We start from the raw sequence: 16454 nt of genomic DNA on the forward strand, positions 1-16454 counted from the left end.
ACAGAAGAAGAGGAAAAACCAAAATGTATCACAAAGGGAGAAATCTGCAAGAGTGAGCTGAAGGGGCAGGGAGTGACTGAAAATGAATGAAAGAGGCCCAAGATGGCTTCAGGATTATGCTGCCTCAGTATTCCGTGCTCACACATTTAATTGCAGCAGCTGTGAGTTTCAGAGGAGGGCTTTGGGAACCAGCAGGTTTTTATTAAAAAATTAAGCACTGAAAAGGACACAATAGAGGCCAATGTATGTAGGAAAATTAAATCGTTGAAAAACAATGTGGAATTTGTATGAAATTATCGCTGACCACAATAGAGAGGGTAGCCCTCACCAAATGGTGATGTTACTCCCAATGCTCTATTATTTTACTTACTTGCCACACAAAACATCCTTGAATTATGGAGTTAGAATCTCTGCTTTTTACATAGTATGGAACATGCAAGCTACAGACTTGCACTGAATACATTTTAATTACCAACACCAAAAGGGGAACTAGGAGCCCCGAACTATGAATATTATCAGATGGCAGCACAGCTTTAGTGGGCACCAAACTGTCTAGCCAACATGCCTCCTACAGACAAAGGATGGCCATGGCACCAGTCGGTAAAAGGTGAGGTTCCGCATCTCTTACTGTGCCCAAATTAGCAAGGAAAATATAACTCCCCCATGCTTGTATTGGCTGCAGCACAAAGCTGAGGGAAGTTCTATACAGGTGTGAGCAATGCACTGTATGTTCCTCTAGAATACCAATTGGAGCATTAAAGAGTGAGGTGAAAAACAGATTATACAAATGGGAGCAATATGATTGGCTCACAGTGGGATAACTGTACAAAACTGAAAAACTGAAAACATCCCGTATTTATACTTTTTTTGCGCCGCATTTGCGTCGTTTTTTGACGCAAAAACGGCGCAAACTTGCAAAATACCATTGTGGCCCATATTTATACGCGTTAGCGCAGTTTTGCGTCAAAAAATTTTGCGCCGTCTAACGCCATTTGGATGCGCCGTGCGGGCGTCAAATTTATACTTTGACGTACGGCGGCGCAACCAACAGGTGGGCGTCAGGATATTGTGACGCACACAGCGGCGTCAAGTCGTAAGGAAAAACCACGTAAAGGCGACGCACATCACCGTGGGCCGATTTACGAGAGCGCAATCGTGAAAGCGCTGGTTTTTCTCACGCAATTGCGTCAAATTCTAGCGCGAAAACTGCAGTGTTACCAGAGAGCCAACATGGATCCCAGTGGACACAACAGAGCCCAGGATGATGACAGCAGACCAGGAACCAGCCAAGAGGTCCCACAAACAAACCAGGATAACCAAAAAAAGAAAAGAAAGTGTCGCTTCAGTGAAGAGGAGCAGGAAATCCTGGTGAGAGAGGTGACGGAACACCAGCACCAACTTTTCATTACATCCAAATTGCCACTCAGTAGGAGAGAGGCCATATGGAAGCAAATAGTGGACAAGATCAACAGTGTGGCTGAAGAACGCCGCACAGTCACTGAGTGTAAGAAACGCTGGCATGACTGTAAACGCAGGACCAAAGAGAAAATGGCCAGGAACAGGAAGGCAGCAATGCAGACTGGAGGTGGGAGTCCAGCACAACAGGAGGCCCTGAACCACATGGAGGAGATGGTTGCAGCCGCCATCCTCGAGGAGATCGTCACAGGGATTCAAGGGCAGGACAGTGCAGACTACCAAGACACAATGCACATGCAGGGTAAGTCGCATGGGGAATTATAATGCACTAATGTTAACTGCAACCAGGGGGGGAATACCTACTACACAATGCATGTAAGTCAGCATATACATAGAGTGGCATGGGTAAAGGAGCACAGTAGGGGGGGCATGCCTAGCACACACTGAAGCTGGGGCACCACCAAACACAGCAACAAGTACAGCCCCATGGGGACATCCTGTAAGTACAACAATAGAGCCAAGGGAAAGCAGCGACAGGTAGGAAGGCCACTACAGCAAACTCACATCCAGGCACTTGTTTTGTAAAATCTATCCTACAGCAACTAGGTCCCTATCAGTAACCCAGTAGGCAAAGCAACAACTGCAATGTAACTGCCACAACACCTTACAATAACGCCTCTCATCTCTGTGCAGCTACAGTACCAAATGGCAGCAACCTCCCCATGGAATATACATACACAAATTAGGGGGTGACATTGACATCCGCAACAAGTCAGTGTAAAAATACAAACGCACCAGTACACTCAAATGCCCAATGTCCATACCTGACACATACATAAGCCAAAGTAAACAGCAATAGGACCCACACAGCACCAACCACACACACATGCTGCATACGTCAGGGTCCCTCACATGCCTGGATAACAAGGCTACATCACTAATGTCATACTGCTCAGACAACACCTGAGGAGGAGACATAGGCAACTGGTCACTCAAACACACCTGCAAAGTCTGACAAACAAATCGGACCTTCATACGATAAACAGGCTTATACAATCAAACACACATGACCCACCTTCATCTTCAAACATCAACAATGTTTACATCCACACCACATCCAAACATGAACATGCATAGGAAATGGCACGGAACATGTACACTGCATGCAATGTGAATCAAAAGTGAATGGGGCAGGTCCTGAGAGGCAAGTGTGTTGGCAGGGCACTCACAACACCCACAGTCAGTCAATGTGTATTCTGGCAAGTGTAATGTATACTTTGCGCATTAGCCTCAGGCTGTAGGCCTTTCTGCACCTTACCCTGAATGTACTCTTACGCATATGCTCACATCTAAGAGCCTCTGAGCACTTTGCACTACATGCTTCTCATTGGCCTTCCTATCAGGAAATATACCAAATAGCCAGTCCTAGGGTGTTGTTAATAAGTCCAATCACACTGTTTTGCCTACATCTGCACTGGAGTGTGCCAGAACAGATACACTCTGTGCCCCAGTCAAGGATACAGTCTGGTACTTTGCGGATAGATGGGGTACGGGTTCTGATTTGCCATTCCTGCGTAGGGAAACTATCTCATCACCATGACTTATGACTTATAAAATCACTTCCTTGTCCCAAGACACACAAGAGGGAGTCTCCAAACAGAGAAACACCAGACGCTGCCTGCCTTGCTGCAGATGCAAAACCAGATCACAGGCCATTGCTCAGATATGACGGATGAAGTCTCCCCAGTGATTCAGACAGGCAGGCTAGAAGCTTAACATGCTGTGCTATAAATAGAACAAGCAGAGGGAGAGTACAAACTGTTAGGCACCATGATAGCTTTCGACCAATGTCTTACTCTCCTGCTGACTATTTCAAGTCTACCATGTTGAAGTATTTGGGTTATTGTGGCTCACACCTAAATATAGACAAGTCAGTTGTTCAAAGAGATCATCATATGAAACAAATACTGTCTTTGACTTTTGTGTATGAGTTCATACTGGAAAAGAGTGAAGATGTTGGGATCTGAGTGACCACAACTTCCCTGAAAAGTTCCAAAGATGTCATGCGCTCGGATGTATAATCATTCCTTTGCTGTGGGAGACATGAGCCAATGCTAGTTAGCTAGAGCAAAATGAAAGAATCAGGGTGACAGAGTCAATTAAAAGTGGGTCAGACTCAGTCCATCACACCATTAGCTATCCTGCTGCCTCGTAAGCAAGTCAGCTCAGGTCGGATAATGAGAACACACCCTCGAAAATGTCTCTACATAAGAATAGTTAATCACGGAGGGACTAGTAGGACACAAAGATGCCTATTCACAAAATGTTACAAAGCAACACCTAGCGGCAATTAGGCAGACAAGTCTGGTAGCTCCACATCACACATGTGACACACAGGTGGGCCATAGGCCTACAACAATGCCCATATGAAGGACAGCAGATACCCAGAAAAAAACAGACACCAAAGATAAGGCATCCAAACGCCTGTAACTGTTTGCAAACTTGTTACAACACAGACACACTAATTGTACCCTGTTTCATTGCAGAGGAACATGGATCTCCTGCCGATATGCCTGACCCTGATTTCCCTGATGACATCGATGACGACCCCATCAACCTCTCCCCACAAACCCTCAACATGGTCTTAGGAAGCCTCCAAACCCCACCTTCAGTCCCAAGGAGGAGCCCAGAAGAAGCAGCCACCCCAGTAGACCCACCTGCCACCCCAAATGTAATACCTGCCAGCTCCAACACAGCTGAGGACTCCGACGACACTGGAACCAGCTTTGAAAGAACCGTCGTTGGGGTCCAGCGGGAGCTGGCCAAGGAGGTGCGGGTGGGGATGCAAACTATGGCAGCCAGCCTTGAGAGGGTGCGTTCGTGCATGATCCCTCCTGCTGATCAGACAGCTGTGATGCAAGCACTAACATCGCACATGCAGGAACTTGTAGAAACACAAAAGCAAATCGCCACAGCTGTCATCCAGTTGACGGAACAACTAAGAATGCAAGCCAGTCAACGGGTGCACGAATGCAACATCGAACCCCTCAGGGCTGACCTGGCTGCCTACCATCGGGATGTGGCTGCCATTCTGAGAAACCAGCAGGCCCTCCTTGCTGCAGTATTGCCCTTCCTAAGTCCACAGGGACTAGCCCCCGGGATGTCTGCCTCCATGTCTTCTAACACTGAGGTGTGTGTTGCCCCTTCACAACCAACAACAACAAGGACAGAGGAGGCAACACACACATCAGAAGAAGAAGACGTGGAACAGATAACCTTCACACGGAGGAGTACCCGGAAGCCCTAGTCCCTGCACCATGGCCTACTCTGACCAAGGTCCTGCGTTTAGTCAAAGCCCAGTTTCTGAACACCTACACTCAATGACTGTTTGGCAATCCACTGTTTGACTTGTCCACATTGCCAGTGAATGTCTCTCTCCTACAATTTGGTAATCCTGTCCCTCTGCACTGACACCTTCTATAGGCTCACCAAGAAATGATGCCCCAGAACGGACTCAGCCAAAATGTTGAATGGACAATTTGCACTACAACACCTGTAAATAAATCGCACTTGCTCACCTATTGTGTCTCTGTGTCATTTCACACTTCAACTGTGCAGTACCTAACTCCAAAGTGGCTGTGTGGCAACCCTGTTGAATCTCTATACTACTGTCCTGATGTCATATATTCAGATCCATCTGTGCATTGGCCAGGATTGCATCATAGCCCTACCATACTGAGGGAAATAACTGAGGAAGGAACTAAGCACACACAATCATGCTGTGTTGGTCAGAATGATGCACCATCTATCGCTATTCCAGAGAGCAAATGGTGTCTGGGAAATGTAGGCTCCATGCAAGACTTAAATAAGAATGGATGCCGCTTAATGTAATGAATCGTGTACAAATCACACTGCATTAACTTCCCTTACAGAGTAGGCTTCCATGAAGGAAATTCATGCTGCTTCAGTACACACATGATGTAGCTCAGCAATGAAAGCAGCAATACATGAGTGTGAACAACTCCTCATCTACAAAGATCTCCCTGAGCTTCACACTGCTGTCCGACCTAACAATTAACCCACATTGACATGTAATGAAGCACTCTTTGTGAAGTTGGACACATATCATAACAAAAGCTTGGTGTACAATGCACACTACCAATGGGGAGTCTCCCAATTTGAGGATACTTAACAAGTGAGCACACGGGTAGATGGGATGTTAAACATCCATTCCCAGGGGATGCTGAGCATAGGACACAAATGTCACACTAAATCATTCTGCAACATGGATGTCAAGGCAATGATAAAGTAGCACCTAACGCATCAAGTAAAGGGTTAACAAAATATTTATTTATATCTAGTACTACAAGAGGCAACTAAGGGAAAGGTACACCTACACTAATCTAACCTGACTACTAATAACCCACAACTGTCCCTATCTAACCTAAGCTAAACTTACTCTACACATGTAACGAAACGATCTAAACATCAACCCCCCACCCACCATTATGAGACAGGACACATGCAGGACAAAACATACTAACCTACACACATACTACACTATCCTAAACAAGCAGATATATATATTTTTTTTTTTTTTAAAAAATTTTTTTGTTTTGTTTTATTAAACATGAATCCCAACATTGCCCCCCACCCACCCACCCACACACAAATATTTGAGAAAAATAACAAGGACCCCCCACCCTCTTCCCTAACACTAACTAAGCTACATACCTATCCTAATCCTAATACTAATCCCCAAAGCCCAACTAACAGGAGAAAAAAAGGAAAGAGGTGAGAGGGGAGGGATAAAAGTTTAAGAGGGCAAACGAACTAGACGTTTGCACTCCTTAGTGTGCGCCTGATGTCGCGGACCCGGGTCTTTACATAGTTCATGTCATCAGTCAGGTTGTCCACCTTCCTCAAAAGTTTGTCCACTTTCTGGGACAATGCCTGGAAGGCTGCAGGGTCCACGGGAGGGTCTGTGGGGAGGGTTTGTGTGCCAGCAGAGGTCGAGCTAGTGGCAGCTGTTGGTGGGACATGTGACTGTCCTGCTGCCAGCACACGGCTGGGTCCAGGTCGTGCTGCATGCGGCGGGTCCATGGCAGCCGAAGTAGATGGGACCACTGGGCCAGACCTGGTGGCTGTGTCGTTGGTGGCTGTAGGTGGCACACTTGTTGGAGGCTGTGGTGTGGCCCACCACGCCCCGGAGGCCCTTTCGGAGTGATACCTGCGGCCCATCCGCCGATACCCAGACTGCACCTGCAGGATGTGCCTGTAACGGATGGCACGCCGCTCAAAATGGATGCGATCGGCCGCCCTCATGTTAGCAGCTGTGAAGAGAAAAGGCAGATATTTACCTTTGGCTTTGCATTGGGTGGGATAGCACAATGGGTTATTTGTACATTACTAGAAATGTATAGGTTGCAGCAATTGTCACAACATAGTTCACAGAAGGGCTCAGAGGAAGTACATGTGAAGCATGCATACATAAGGGCATATCACACCTAGAATATCCAGGTCTCTACATGATGGATGACATCACCCTACACTACTCATCCTAATCATCCCTACGGTTTTGTACATCATGGCTGCACCTCTTCCGCATACTTACTTCACTACATATGTCACTATATGTGATAACTATCACACTCCTCACTCTAAGCCATCTGGAATTGGTTGTGTGCTAAGATTGAACCAATGGGCTATAACCCAATGTCTACACTAGGGACCAGATGTAGGAAGATGGGAAATGGGACGAACAATCTGCAATGCAGAATGGGGTATCTGACACCGTCTGTGAGTTGCTATGGGGTTGCTAAGAGCCACCTCATTTACATCAATGATGTGGGTTGCAAGTTGCTCCACCTTTGCAACTATGGGCACTCACGGGGATGGAGGCCTGCTGGGAACAGCAGACCTCCATGTCCGTGACCGCTTGGAAATAACGCAGAACATGTTCCCCAAGTGTAGGCCGTTTACCTCAACGGGAAATGAGCAGCACTTAGAAATAAATTACGACAATTTCAATATTGAATAATTTAAGGCACTTAGGCCCGTATTTATATTTGTTGTTGCGCCGCATTTGCGTCACTTGTTGGCGCAAAAGCCGCGCAAACTTGCAAATTCCAATTGTAATTTGTAAGTTTGCGCCGTTTTGGCGTCAAAAAGCTGGGCAAATGTGGTGCAAAAAAATTATAAATACGGGCCGCAGTGGTCCCAAGGACCACTGCCTGTTTTGTACAGGATTATTTTGGTACACTCGGAAAGGTGATGGGTTACAATGGGGACCCCTTACTGCTAGCAAGTGGGTTACCATCCACTTAAAGTGGATGATAACTGCGACTCACTTAGCAACCACAAACTCCATTGCAAATGGACTTGCATACCACTGTCAGTTGCAAATAGGACTGGAAAAAGCCTTCATATTTAGGATTAGGAATAAAATCTCCCATATATTTTCATGATCACCTAATACATTTCGGAATAGGAAACAGATGTTTGCAACTCACACACAATAATTATGAGTTTATCAACTTGTACACAGTTTGGCACATCTGGCCCTAGGTTCTGACTCACGACACAAAAGGTGTCAAGTAAGTGTGAGATACTGGTTGCTACAGTCCAAGGTAGCCTGTTTCACATTAACATCCCAGTCGTTGAGGGTGGTGTGGGAAGAACAACCACCAATCCCATGTGAAATGCACACCCAGGAGTGTATTGAACGTTCACCAAGTATGTGCCTTCACACACAAGACCTATGAATGGCTAGCAACACGTTGGACTTAGGCAAACATTGTGACATCCATGGACCACACATGTCACAATGATATGACTTTTGCCAACATGACATACTATCAGTGAGGCATGTTTTACTACACACACAGAGGAGGTGGAACACCCATTCTCATGATTCAACAGAACACATAGGCCATTGCACTCAAGTCACACACACTCCTAGTTCAGCTTGTGTAAGTACATGCCCCCGGAAGATCCAACCTACAGTGTGCACAGTCCATCCTCAACTAGGAAGATGCACTTTTCATCACAGCCATGTGCCTAAGCTATATGGGAGAATGTCAGTCTGATATGCAGACTCAGTTCATGTCAAGTCCCCGACCAAGTCTTACTTTGACCAGTGTATTCTAAGTAACTCATCCCATTCCCCATTGCGGCCCAACTGTAATGTCCTACAGCCCCTCAATCTCAGAGATGGCTAGGTGTTGCTTAACAGAAACATAAGTCCAATTTGATATCACACTAACACGACAATGGCAATGAACGGCCAGCGCATCACATCATGATTTCTCTTGAACACACAGTAGTCCATTTTGCGTCATTGGCAAATAAATATATCAAATAGCACTCAGGCAACACTCACTGTAGGTATCGGGGTCGTCGAAGTGTGCCACCTCTCCCACGGTGTAAGGCTCTGGTCCACCTGTAAAGCATGACAGGAAGAATGTACTCAGATTGGGTGGACTGACAAAATAATTCTGTTACAATGACACTGTGAGAATATGACATGGTAATGATACACTTTCACACATGCTCATACTGCATGGATGAGTTTGTATTCAACATTAACATTGGATGATTCTCCTGCTACAGTTACACACCCTACTACACACATGCAGTGGCCAGGACAGTCAGGTGTCGTCCAAGTTTACTCACAATAATTATGCCCCGACAATATTGTTATCCAAACATCTCAGCATGTGCATTCCAGAGAGACATCCAGACACTTGTTCCATGAGGACTGCATGACCACTCACAGTCAAACAGCCTATGTGGACATGTTCAACACACAGCAACCACACACACATGTGACATATCTGTGGAAAACATATCTGACTTCATGTGACGTGTATAAAACACACATGTATATCATGGGATTCAAATCAGATTTCGAGCGATGGGGTCTACATATGTAGGTATGTTGTTTCGACATGACTTACTCATTGCCCATTATGACATGTAGAGTACAAATAGAGCCATTAACGTGTTGCTTGTCTGACACAAATGCTACACTACATTACATACAGCTACAGCCATCTGGTATGTGTAGAACAACTGAGCCATCTGACTGCTAGCATAGGTCTTCATACACATTGTGCAACACGTACACATTAGGGCACATATGTAAACATTAGTAAGGCAGCATTTGCATCACTGCATCACGCAGAGATGGGCCACACCTGCCAAATACAGATATATGTATTAAGTTTCTGCTGTTTGAGGGAGAAAAAGTGTAGCCAATTTGGGGATATCAATATATATTGACAAGGGCCTAGGTTTCCCTAGCATTACACATAGGCAGCTCCTTATCTAGCAGATTGGGTAACATTCATCACATGTTCACACACAGATTACTATCATGTCCATGTAATTGATTGCTACTCACCAACAGGGCCACCAATCCTGACTCCCAGGTGGTCCAGCAGGTCCTGTTCCCTCGTGATCAGATCGGCCCAGCGGTGTTTCAACTGATGGACATTCCGCATGGTCCCATGGACCCGGACCATGTGATGGCGCACCTTCTCCCAGCGAATTTTCCGGGCCTCCGTGTGATACCCCTGTATCACACGGCCCCCAGCCTCCAGCATCAGCGGGAGGAAATGGCACACTAGCCAGATAAATCCCCCCAATTCATCTTCGCCCATCCTGGACAGGCGAGGCCTCCCTGACATTATGACTGATGACTAACAGAAAAAATAAAGTAGGAAATGGGGAAAGGTAGAGGTGTGAAGTTAAGAAAAGGAGAAAATAGCCCAACTAACCCCAATAACTACCCTAGCCACAACAGACTCCCACAGACAATACAAACAAATACAGGAATGGACAAAACTAGACTTAACAGACTGAGACAATGATACACAACAATATTAGACTGAACAAAGTACAAAAGACAAGCTACACAGGACAACAAAGCAGTAATTCACAGGACAACACTCTTCACTGAACCACACAGTCTAGAAAAATCTGAGACTGAAAAGTGAAAGTGAAAGTCAACTTCCAATACAGATTTGGCAAACAGGATATCCTATTACATCACTTCCTGCATAAAATGGCCGCCGTTTTTTAATCGCGGTTTGCGTCGTATTTTCACGCATACATAATTTTGCGTCATTTTTTATGACGCATAATATTGCACATGCTGCTGAGTGTAAAAATATGATATGAATATTAATATTTATTTACTGTACGAGATGTCCAAAAATATGTGCATGTTGCGTCATTTTTTCCGACGCATACATGATGGGCGTCATATTTTATCCACCTACAGGAGTGCTAATGCTGCTGAGTGAAAAAATATGATATGAATATTAATATTCATTTACTGTACGAGATGTCCGAAAATATGTGCATGTTGCGTCATTTTTTCCGACGCATACATGATGGGCGTCATATTTTATCCACCTACAGGAGTGCTAATGCTGCTGAGTGAAAAAATATGATATGAATATTAATATTCATTTACTGTACGAGATGTACGAAAATATGTGCATGTTGCGTCATTTTTTCCGACGCATACATGATGGACGTCATATTTTTGAAACGTACAGGAATGCACATGCTGCTGAGTCAAATCTGAAATATGATGTAACTTATATTTTGCTGTCTAAATCTGTGAAATTTTTGTATACATTCAGATTTGACTCTGCATTCTGTGCACTCATGTACGTGACCAAAATATGACACCCATGCTGTATGCGTAGAATTATGATCAAATCTTTTTGTTACGTCTTCATGTTTTTAACTTGGGGAAGGTGATTTGTCAGGGTCAAACGGGGCAATGTGATACACATTTGTGTTTGGATATGCCACATGTCCATTGTTGTATGTATGGCAGGCATTCACACAGTAATGGTGTGGATACGTTACATAATGTCTTTTCCATATTTGTCAACATATTTGTGGCAATTGCTGATGGCTGTTTGGAAATGATGGATGGGATACCATGATGTATTCCTTCTCCAAATTTGGTCCACACTTATGATGGTGATGCTTTTATCTGGAGTCCTAACAGGGAGTGCAATGGTCACTTACAGTTATTATGGGGCTAACCATGTCCTAGCCTCATTTTGTGTTTGTGCTTTGTGTTCTACTCTTGACATGTAGGCCACACATGTACCTTATGCATGTGTTTGGCTCACAAGTACAGGATTTGTGTATGTTTGTGGGACCGTAGAAGTGGACTTAGGCCCCCAGCACCCTAGGATTTGACCATCCTGATTAGTTACAGTATCCATGGCTTGGCTTAATATTTTATGGGAAACCTGCAGCAGCAGGCTAATGTAAGGCCATATGGTATGTATGACTGTTGACCATTCATTCATCTCATTAGCCCATTAGAAGTTTGCAGTAATGATGATTTTGAGCTGACATGCCTACCATTTCCCAATGACTATGTTTGGAAGACTCTGAGCGTTCCTGATGTTCTGGGGAATATTCTTTAGTGGGTGTCTGTGTCCCTTTCTGCATTAACTGGTTAAGTGGCATGTCACATTCTTCCTGCTAGGTTCAAACTGGGACCCGACTGTGATGGTCTACTTTCAATAATTTGGTTGATTGTATGACATATGTGTACATGTGTGTTGGTATGTGGATCCACTATCACCTGTCTGGGTGTATGTTGTCACTGTGACATCCAGGTCTCCTCCTGAGTTAGTGGCAGCTAATGTTGTCCCAATTGTGTTTTGCTCATATCACCCACTGGAGAGAAGCCATTGATGACATGGTGACGTACACATGGATGGTCCCACCCTGTCTCTGACCACATGTGATGTGACTTTCACATGATCTACTTTTTTTGTCTGGGTGCAAGACTGTCTCAGGTGTTTTGATGTAGCATGTGGATTTGCCACATTTGTACTCATGTGGGCCTCTGTGTATGGCAATGTATCATGTCACATCCTACCCTCTGTGCATACAATTGAAATGTTCTTTTTTGTTGTGATGATTGTTATGGCATTGTTGGTCAAGGAGACCACATTCTTCGTCAGCATTTTATAAGTAAAGGTGCTCAGTAATGCATGGACCAAAGCATGATGTGGTGTTTGATATCTGTGTTTATTTACAATAGTGTAATACAGGTGATTATTATACATTAAGCAAAAAAATTATTTACAAGCTGCTGGCGCCTACGCTGTCCTGCTGCCGTGTTGGGTTGTCCCCCCTCCTGTTGCGGCCCAGCATCCTCCTCTTCGTCATCCTCAGGCATGCCTGGGTCCAGTTCAAGGAGGGGAATGTTCCTCTGGACACATATATTGTGCAATATGGCACAAGTGAGGATGATTTTGCACACCATCTCTGGGGAATAGAGTAGGCTCCCGCCAGTGATGTCAAGGCAGCGGAACCTAGACTTTAGGATCCCAAAGGTCCTCTCCACAATGCTGCGGGTCCTCTTGTGGGCGTCATTGTATGCCCGCTCTGCAGCAGTGATTGGGTTCCCGAATGGTGTCATCACCCAAGGCTGGATGCCATACCCCTGATCAGCTGAAAGAGAAAGAGAATGGATTGAATTAGATGTAGGAGGCAGTGTTGTACGGATCTTTGATGGCTGTAGTTGTCTTGTGTTGTCTGTGACTCTTTTGTGTACTAATGTTCCAACCTATGGTTGTTATTGAAAACTTTGCTTTGATATATTTTCCCTTGGCTGAGCAAGTGTTTGTTGGCTAACCGTTTGTCAGAAGGACTGTTTTTGTTGTTGCAGTAGAGTGTTCCCTCCCTAGCATTGTGACTAGTGATACAGTTGTCTGTGTGTCCTCACTGGGGGTGTGATGTTAGTTCCATGCCGAGTTAAAACGTGAAAGTGTATTTGACACCTTCATGTGTATGAGCCCAGGCCATCCCATACCTTTTGACTTATGCATTGTATTAGTGTACAGGTTATTTTGAGACTTCCAATCTGTAAAGTGACATTTGGCCAACCACACTCATTGATGTCTTCACATTAGGCTGTGGATTAAATTCCAATGTGTGACAGGTTAAATGTTGACTTCTGACACATGGCTAGTGATGTGAGTACCTCAGTGTGTTCCTGGCTAGGTGTTGCTATTGTGGTGTATGTGTTGTTTGTCCTAGAGGGTTTGTGTGCGGTGTGTGTATGGGTTTGTTTTTTGTCCTTACCAACAAGTAGTCCATTGCCATAGCGTCCATCCTGGAAGTGTTGGTTGATGGTGGAGTGACGGAAGATGAATGCGTCATGTACACTCCCAGGATATTTGGCCACGATGTTGGTGATCAGTCCTTGGTGATCGACTATGGCCTGCACGTTGATTGAATGTGTGTGCTTCCTGTTGCGGTAGAGGTGTTCTGAATCAGCAGGTGGCACAAGGCGTACGTGTGTGCAGTCGATTGCACCAAGGACGTGCGGGAAGCCACTGATGGCGTAGAACCCCTGTTTAATTTCCTGCTGCTTCTGCAGTGTGTTAGGGAAGCAGATGTGGCGGGGTGTCAGGCGAATGATGGCATCCAGGACTTTAGGCAGGAATGCAGAGAATGATGGTTGGGATATTCCACCAACCAGGGCACCAGTTGTCTGAAAGGAGCCACTTGCCAGCAGGTGTAGTACGGCAAGCAGCTTTGTTTCAGTTGGGATAGTGCGGGGTGTCACTAAAGTGGGGGCCAACTGTTGTTCGATATTTGCCAGCAGCTGCTGAATGGCCTGCCAGTTCAACCGGTACCTCTGGATGATGTCCCGTTCCCTGAGGCCATGCAGGGTTGTTCTTGGGCGGAATATCCTGTCCTGCCTTCTGCGCTGTCTTTGGGGTCCCTGCTGTTGTTGTTGTAGCTGCTGTTGTTGCTGCAGGGCTCTGCGTCTACGTGCACGTTGAAGAAAAAGCACCTCCATAGCTCCCTGTTGCTGCTCTGCTGCTCTGTTGTTTGTTCTGTGTGTTCTGCTTAAGTACAGGTGTGTTTGCCCCATTTTAACGCCTGCCCTGACCCAGGCGTTAAAATTTAACGCTATTCGTGCTTTGCGTCATTTTTTTGCGCCGCCTACGGCCCGGGAGACATTTTTGCCCGGAAGCATAAATACGACGCACCGCTGTATGCGTGGGTTTTTGGACGGGAACGCCTACCCTGCATGTCATTAACGCAGGGCGGGGTGCCGCTTCCAAAAACTCACGCACATAGCGCCATTCCCCTTGTGCGCCGCATCGGGCGTCAGGGTATAAATATGGGGCATCGTTTGCGCTGAATGTGCGTCAAAATTTTTGACGCACATTCGGCGCAACCGGAGTATAAATATGGCCCACAGGGCCATATTTATACTCCGGTTGCGCCGAATGTGCGTCAAAATTTTTGACGCACATTCGGCGCAACCGGAGTATAAATATGGCCCTGTATTTTGTAGGTTTGCGCCGTTTTGCGTCAAAAAGCGGCGCAAATGTGGCGCTAAAAAAGTATAAATACGGGCGTTGCAGATTTAATGGACGCACATGATGTGTGGAAGGTTTATTCTTATTTATAATAGTCTTGTTGGGCATTGCATAAATTTGGGGCCTAACGGTAAAGACAGAACACAAGAAAAGACATACATTGCACACCATATTTACTAGAGGAAACAAACTGAAGGCAATCACACAAATATGTAGGGCAATGCATGGTGACTTGGATCAAAACCTTGACAGGCTGAAAGACAGATGGGCATGAAACCTGGGTCAAGCCAAGTATCCAGAAATGTTGCATTTAAATTCCAGCAATTTCACTTCCTGTACAGGGCGTATCTCTCTCCTAAGAGATACAAGGACTGATTTAGAATTCGGCAGAGGGGTTACTCAGTGACAACGGTGACGGATATCCTGTACACCGAAATATAAATCACATTATTTCCCATGGGATTTATATTTTGGCGAGCGGAATATCCGTCACGGTCGTGACGGACTCACCTATCTGCCGAAATCTAAATCAGGCCCTAAAACCTATTTACCCAACAGTCAATACTTACCTAGGTGTGGCATGCGAGAGGCTGGATATCATCATTTGAAGCGGCCCTGTCTTGTGGTAACAGGACACTGGAGTACAATTATATGCAGTGTCGAGCAGTCATTGAGGAGGACAGACTTTCTGACCATCGAGAGTTGCCCTTTGGGGCTGTTTACTTGCCCAAGTAAGAAGAAAATGGACAACAAATTTTTGACCTCTCAATTGTGTTAGCTAAAATAGGCATAGCAACGGCTTGGAGGTCCCCTTGTGTCAGGTTAGTAACATATTGAGCAGAGATAGAATTGGAAAAAAGGCATATGGAAAAATGCATGGGACTAGGCAATTGAGAGTACACCCAAGGGTGGGAGGAGTTCCTACTATCTTTCAAGTATATGGTTGACTCTAAAGGTACTGAAGAGAACTGAGAAATGCGGATTGCAGATCCGTTACAGAAAAGGGTTAGAAGTCAATATTTGGGATGAAATGCCTAGAGGTATGTGGATACGTGGAAGGAATGAAGGTCCCACTTCAGACAGTGTGGAGCTGAGTATCTCAGTCCCCGGGGTAATGTACTTACTGGCATGCCAATGTTTGGCTCTATCTTCTAGAAGTCCCCTAGTATCAAGGTCACACCGTGTTTAACTAAAAATTGCTATTAGCCTAGAGCAGCGCAGGCACGAGTTTTATTTTATTTTAATCTATGTTCTCTATTTAAACTGTTTTCCAAAGTGTGAACGTGATCCAGGGGTATCAGAACAATGTGCAAGCAATAATTGAATTAACATAGTGTGTCTAGCAGTAGTGTGATAAAGTAGAGTTGATGTTAGTATGTTCATAACTGCCAACAATGTGATACTGATCAGGATCTAAGTTTGCAAGCACAAATTGCTGTGGGGGACCGAACGTCACAACATTCCACCTGTTTGCGTGGGCTTGTGTAGATCATCCCGGAAACAGTCTTTCTGTATTTACCAGAGATCTCCAGGTGACTGGCCGGCTAGGAAATTATCTCCTACTCTAAGGCGGTTCACAGTAGAAAGAATCTGTCCATCAAAAATGTTTTCTCCTCGTTCATGAAGGTGGCAGACATGGGTTGGCGTGATTCT

Source organism: Pleurodeles waltl, chromosome 4_2, assembly GCF_031143425.1.
Source record: "Pleurodeles waltl isolate 20211129_DDA chromosome 4_2, aPleWal1.hap1.20221129, whole genome shotgun sequence".
In the NCBI taxonomy this organism is placed as follows: Eukaryota; Metazoa; Chordata; class Amphibia; order Caudata; family Salamandridae; genus Pleurodeles; species Pleurodeles waltl.